Raw genomic sequence first — 7,814 nt, forward strand, 5'->3', positions numbered from 1 at the left:
GCCTCGACCATAAACTCGACTATCAAGACTCAATGGCACAACGGAGTTGACAATGCTGAAGATTCAAATCCTTGCTTTCTCAGGAGAATCAACTAATGTGCGCACAAAGGAAGCATGGGAGCGAATTGGTCGAGAGTGACGATCTTCTGCCTAAGATTTGCTACAAACTTTCCTAAACTAAAAATCAAACCTTGTAAACCTTAGAGCCTATAAATAATCACTTCGAAGATGAGCTATGGGTTTCTTTTTGGCCTCTCTTGGGTTAGTAACAGACTTAAGATGTCATTAAGAGCCATTGTAGATTGGTTAGATTAGATTTCAATTCCTATTTTGGTTTGTGTGTGAAGTGTCTGATGGCTTTTGACAACTCGTGGCGTTCATGTGCTCTCCATGTATATTACACGATCACTCTCTTGCACCTTCTAGCATTAGTGAGAGATGTTCTGAATACTAAAGGGATGATCTTTTACATGCTTTCTCTTTACTGTTTTCATTTAAATGGATAAGCATTTCTATAGCTTTAGTCAGGTACACGTATTGGGCTACAGTATCCTATAGAGGTTCTCGTGATCGTTGTGATAGAGTATACTTCGGTTCCCAATCGCGCTCTGAACAGTTGGTGCATCCTTGCTACTCTATGCCATCGAATGGCTCCTTGAATTGTTTAGTTGGGTTTCGGGTTAGTTTAACACGGTAAACTCACTGAACTTAGATTATGCAAACAACATCCCAGGTGTCATTCATGATTAAGAATTGCTTTTTAGGAGTAGAGTTAAGTTAGATATACATGTTTTCATTTACATGCTTTCTAGTAGTTGATAGTGTTGACTCCATGAGTCCAATCCTGTTTTGATAATGACAAATCATATAGTATCTTACCTGTGCATTGAGATTGTGAACAAGAACATTACTTAGCATGCACGAAAGGTAAGGAAGTCATGGAAGCCATGAGAAACTTAAAGCATATACAACCTAGCACACTCCATGGAATTAGAAGAGCGAAAGGATGAAGAAGCTTCAAGCTTTCAATTGTAATGGGTATTTAGTATTTTTTGTATTTACATATCTCATATGATGTAGTTGGAAGCTCAAAAAGACTTAGACTGACCTTACGACACGTGCATTTCATGAAAAATCCATTTACATTAGTTCTACGTTGGATAGTCATTGTAGAGGCACAATAACTCTGAAAAACAGAGGCCTCGTCGACGAAATCTTAAGGCCACTCGGTGACGAATGATCTGCTCTCTTAGACGAGAAAATATCGAGAGCTCAAAAATCTTAGATAGGCCATTCGGCGACAAACTTATGTTCTTGTCGACGAACGAGTGTTGAACACTCGTTGACGAACACGTGCACTTGTTGACGAGTACGTCACGCTGAAAAACACTCCAGCACGGACACGGACGTAGACGCGTGTCTCGTCGACGAGAGTTTACTGAGGGGCTGTTTTTGGGGCCTCTCTCTCTCTCTCTCTCTCTCTCTACTCTCTACTCTCGTTATCTTTCTTTACTTTCTATTTCTTTAGCATTTAAATATTTGTTCAAGTTACAGTATTGTTACTTTTAGTTTTTTTATTTTATTTAAAATTTTTATTGGAAGTTTAAATTATGTTCGGTTATTCACGTTATTAAATTCAGTTTGTTTTTTGTTTTTATTTGATATCATCTTTGGAATGAGTTTTGATTTGAGTTATTTTCCAATGTTAAGCTCGGTTTCTTTTTTTTTTTTTTTAACATCTTAAGTTTGGTTGGATTTAGTTTAATTTTGGCTTGCATTCTTGATTGTGTTAAAGTTTAGTTTTTGTTTGAATTAGTATCTGATTGAGGTTGTTAAGGCTGAATGTTTTAGTTACGTGATAAAGTTTCCGTTTTTAGGCGTTGTCTGAAATTTCATACGTAGGGTTTATTTATTGTCTGAATAGGATTTAATTACCATAATTCGTTTCTTGTTATTTTATGCGTATTAGGTTCTTATTTTATGTTTTAATTTTAGGTTTATTAATAAAATTTCATGTTGTTTTAATTTCGGCACAAAATCTCAAACGTCCTAAGAAACCGAATCTGAACTGTGTTCAGTAAACTTTACTTTTCTTATTTTCTTTTGGAATTACATAAAATTTGGAATTAAACCACATTTCCTGAGGAGACAATCTGACCCTTGGACTAATTATTACATGACTAAACTCTTATACTTGAGATAGCTTTTGAGCTGCTCATTTTTAGAGTGAGTCACACCCGTTAAGTGAGCATTAGTGGTAATCCTCGAGCTTGTGATCCGAGGCAGGGACGTAGGCATATTTTCCAAACCTCGATAACACATCTGGTGTCATCTTTACTTTACTCGCTTTTTCTATACTGTGCATCCTTGGTTGATTTACTTGTGCAAATTTAATTACAGTTGTATTTATTGGTTTATTTTATATATGCTCTAGATTGATCCTAAGTTTGTGAAATACTGTTGCTGACTATTTGACCTATGAGAGAAAAAATTTAAAAATCAAATTCACCCTCCCCCTCTTGGGATTACAGTAAAGTCAACATCTTGGTCAAAGTCAAGAAATTATATTATCCTGTTGACTTCATAGTCTTGGATATGTGAACATAAACACCAAAAATTATGATATATTTCACATGTTGTTGGAATTTTAAGAAGGCGTATGATTTTATCCAAAAATAAGTCTCAAGTTGTTAGAATTGGTGTATTCCCAAGAGGGGAGGGTGAATTGGAATTTTAAACTTTTCTCCTAGGTTGAACTAGATATCAGTTGAGTATAACAACCTAGGGTCTTTCAATCCAGTTCCAAATATGTTGATAAATATAATATTCGAAAATTTGAATCAAGTGCATCATTCACATAATAACATACACGTGCGATAAATATAAAGTGCAACAATATACACAAACACACGATATGTTATCAGGGTTCGGCCAACTGTGCCTACGTCCCCGCCTCTAGCTCGCAAGCCTGAGGATTCTACTAATAGCTCACTTAAGGGTGGTGCAACACCGATTACAACCAGGTCAATTAGCACAGGGCTGACCTCAACCTTAACTAGGTCAATGAGCGGGGGTGACCTCAACCTACACGCCTTAACAGGATGGCACGCCTAGCTTTCCTAATCGGGTCTAAGCCAATCCGGGACTATTCTAGGGCTAGTCTCCCTCTTCAGGCTCATGCTTGGAAATACAACAATATTTAAAATACAACCAAATGGTACAATGGATATGCATTCAAGTAAAGCAGATGTGTACCCAGATACGCGCAATCACAAACACCATAGTATGATTTAATATGTAAGGTCAATGTGGTCTAAATAGTTCAACTCTCGAAGGTATTTTCTATCGGTGTAGTGAGTACGTGAGAGCATCAATAACTATCTGTGTATTTCAAAATATTTAATCAAACGTGTTCACACAAAATATTAAGCAAGCCTCAAGAATATCAATCAGTAGAATATCTCAGTCACGTGAATATGTATATGCTTGGATTGCAAAATAGATAATCTTTGTATTCATCAAATAGTATGTGAGTGAATAAATATTGCAACAAAGATGTTTCACCTCAAGAACAAATATCTCTTCAAAAGGTTTTCAAGATAAAACACAATAGATATTTGTAAGTGATTATGAAAATATTTGCAACCAAAATACTATACGATCTTCTCAAGACATTGCAATGGATATACAACCTTAGAAGATCAAATAAAAGTCTTTTTAAGAGAAACTTATTAACAAAGTCCCCTAAGAATACTTGGGTTTAGCTCTTAAGAAAAACAAGTCAATCAATCAAGGCAAGGAGAGCAAACCTATGGAAACAAACACTCAATCCACTTACAAATGATGTAGGCACTAATAGAAGGTAAGCATGAGTGAATGAGGCTCAAAAAATGAGTAGTATATGTTTTTGGATTATCAGAGAATTCTCCCTAATCAAGGTAGCTCATTTCTATCTAATTTTCACAAATGATCACATATATATAGACATGGGAAGAAATATGACCGTTAGGGACCTATTAGGAATTATTGGAAAATTTTAATAACATTTAAAATATTTTAACCCTGTTTAAAAAAAAATTAACCATGGTAAAAATCAGGGCAACCCGAGAGGTCCGGTCGACCAAAAAGGTTTCGGTTGACCAGATTTCATATGGTTAGGTCGACTAGGAGGATTTTGAACTAAAGGCTCGGTCGACCGAAAGTGAGCGATTTCCCATTTCTCCAAGGTTCGGTCGATCGGGCCATTTTGAACTGGTTGGTTCGGTCGACCAGACCGTTGGGATTTTTCCCGAGGTCCCTCGGTCGACCAGGTAGTTGGAGTACAATTTTGGCTCGGTCAACTAGGTAGTTGGAGTATAATTTTTGCTCGGTTGACCAGGAGTTTTGAACTACACTGGTTCGGTCGACCAGGACCTCGGTCAACTATTGACCCAGGTCTATTTCGGTCGACTAGGGCAAAATGAACTATCTTGGCCGGTCGACCGAAAGTGCACAAGTGTGCATTTCGGTCCCGTTTCAATACACACAAACTCTAATCAAGTGCCTATCAAACATAGGTAGAAATGTGTGTGTCCTAGGGTCATTTGGGGTCCAATTTTAAAGTCACAGAAAAAGTTCGGTGTCGGTCGACCGAAGGGTAAACCCTAAGGTATTTCTAAGGTCATTTTTCATTATAGTTGGTTTGAGCTTACGTATTATCATGCATGTGATGTGTGTGAGCTTATTAGAAACCAAAGACCTTATTTAACTATTACATACCAATTATGTAAATGAAGTACATATTACAACACTAAATATAAATTGGTCTTCAGGCTTTACTTGCTTTGTGCCCATCTTGATCTTAACAATCTTAGTTCCTACACAAAACCTCAAACACCCATTAAATATAATGAGTATTTTTCATAATCAAAACCGGGCGTGACCTATAAGGTCAACAAAAGTGTTTACTGATTAAGGATTCTAGTTTCATGGGGAAGATGTTACTTTCAAAATCAAGATTACAAGTTCTAAACTACCAAGCTAACATTCATACAATTGATTTTAACCCACAAGTATTAATATTGAAATCTAATGGATCAAATGTGCTATTTAAACATGGAAGTTTAGATTTTCAATCAAAGGTTTTCACAAGATTAAGTAAGGGTTCAAAACAAATACTGTGTTTACCAATTGATACATTGGATGCTTGACATTGTTCAACACGAATTAGTCCATATCGTAAATCCTTTCATACAAGCTTTGAGTCATCAAAATGAATACAACAATGCAATGAAATGATGGTAGTCGTGTGGGTGTATTTTTGTGTGTGGTCATGTGGGTGTTTTGTAAGGGAGGCCGCGTTGTGAGTGGGGAAGATGAAAATGGAGTTGTTGGATAGAATAGTGGTCTTTCACCACTTGATCTCCAGAGAGAACGTGTAGCCTCACACTACTCAATCAAAATGATTCGACAAAGCTAACAAGCTTTAGCAAAGAGAATTCTTCTCAATATTCAATATATCAACTTAGCTAAATTTTCAGGTCTTAAAATGGAGATATATAAGCTAACATTGGGGGGTGGGGGTGGGGGGGGAGACAAAACATTAACTTAGCTAACAATTCCAACACAAGCATGGGAGACATAACTAATTAATACACACAACTTACTAACAAATTAAATACTAACACAACTTACTAAACTCACACATTATACACTCTTGCATGCAAGCTAAGCTTAGGTGTCTTGCAACATTACAAATTAAATACAACACATAAGTCAAAGGGAATTCAAATCAGTGTGGGGCACATTGGAGCTGTGTGGGACCCACATGGGTCTTCTTGCTTCAACACTTCACTTTGAGTCTTCAAGCACCTAATAATCTTGAAATGAAATGTCCAAGCAAATACAAATCCAAGAAAAATAATAATAATAAAGTCTTTCATCATAAGTCTTCGAATTATCCATGGAAAACCTACAAAACAATTCTTATGATTGTGGACATCAGGAGGTTGTCCACACGTCAACATATCGGCAAAGGAGTGGACATTAGGAGGTCGTCCACGTGTCATCATGTTGGCAAAGGAGTAGACATCGGGAGGTCATCGACGAGTTACCATGTCTATAAAGGAAAAGGGTAAGGCATATTGATCCCCATCAATGAAGGCATGAACTTGATCCTTCCAAGTACAAATCTTTGTTCAGTCCAACTGAATATATCATCTCATAGCTTCCCCAATCAAACTATCTTGGAAGCAATGGATAAGCAGTTTGTCATTATCGGAATATGCAACCATTTTTTGACAATACATCTTCAGATGAGTTAATGGACATTTGGACCCACTAAACTTCTCGAAATCCCGGACTTTGAACTTTGAAGGTAGAATCACATTAGGCACCAAACATAGATCAAACACATCCACTGATCCAAACATGTCCGTACCCTCCACGGCTCGTAAACGCTCCTCCAATACTTCATACCTACGGTTTACCTCCAAGATAGGGATTATTCTTTAGTTGTTCCCTAGTATTCCCCTTCCTTTTGATATTAGGACTTATGATTGGTGGTGCTTGTGTATTCCCAATTGGTTGAACCCTAAAACTGGTGTCGTTGGAATGAACGATTTTGAACTTGGTCCTGAGACAGTTGTCAAATTCACCAGTTGTGATAATGGATGTTCACCAATACGTGTAAATCCTAGTGTAAAAAGAGGATCTTCTTCATCTGTGAGTTTTGGAGATTGCACAGCTTTCCCCTTGCTTCTAACTGACCCTCTAGTCGCTTTGCTCAAGTCCCAACATATGGCTTTCCAAATGCTCACCCATGCTTCTTGCCTTTTTTCTAATGTTATAAGGATGTAGGGCTACTACCTTATTCTACTCAATATTTAGCTTAGAATTCTGATAAAGTCCAGCTATATTTCTAGCTCTGTCACTCCGACACAATGATTTTGTAGGCAATTCAAGGACCCATTGGCTATGACTATGCGTGCATGACTATGCATGAAATGCATGAATACAATGCAACCTAAAACAACCACTTTGCCAAAATTCTTAGAAAAACCTCATCACCTAATGAAAACTCCCAAATCATCCCAACTTTTGATATACAATCTTCACAATTTAAGAATCGACTTATCTTCCTTAACTTGCAAACACAGTTATTTTCCTCTACTAACTCCTAAGAATTGTCCCATCTACTGAGCATTCAGTTCCTAACTGATCTTTTCTCAGTTAAGAATTCTTTCATGTAGCCCTACCTTTTATTATTGCCATACTATTTCATTGAACTTCCATTATTGTTGAGGCAAGACTTGGAAATTAAAAGTCTTATATGAAGAGTGGGAACTTCTTAAGGGCACAATAGTTGGAGATTTGGGAGGATTAAATCACTTAATGTACCAACTTGACCAGATTGCCCCTCCTCAATCATCTCAATTCCTTTAATTCAACTACTTTTTTGGTGACTTTGATGGAATCCAAGATACTCTCTTCATTGTATACCACTACTGAGTTATCCATAGGGTGATTTTGGGCTTTCCAAAATTTTGACTTAGTATATGTCTAAAATGGATGCAAAACATGGGAAACCACATAAAAGAATTCAAACAAACACGACAAAAGATTGGACTAAGTTATATGAAGAATGATGAAGTTCCTATCCCAACCCTAGGTGGATTTTCATTTATAGGTTTTCTCTGAGGTTATATCCTAAGGAAGGAAGCTAAAGTCAAATATCTGTGGTTCAAGCTCTATTCCCTATCAACAATAGGTTCTTAGAATGTCTCTTATCCTTACCCAATGGGCTTGGATAAAGTAAAAATTGATCAGAGTGGTTC

This window comes from Malania oleifera, chromosome 1, assembly GCF_029873635.1.
Source record: "Malania oleifera isolate guangnan ecotype guangnan chromosome 1, ASM2987363v1, whole genome shotgun sequence".
Taxonomy (NCBI): domain Eukaryota; kingdom Viridiplantae; phylum Streptophyta; class Magnoliopsida; order Santalales; family Ximeniaceae; genus Malania; species Malania oleifera.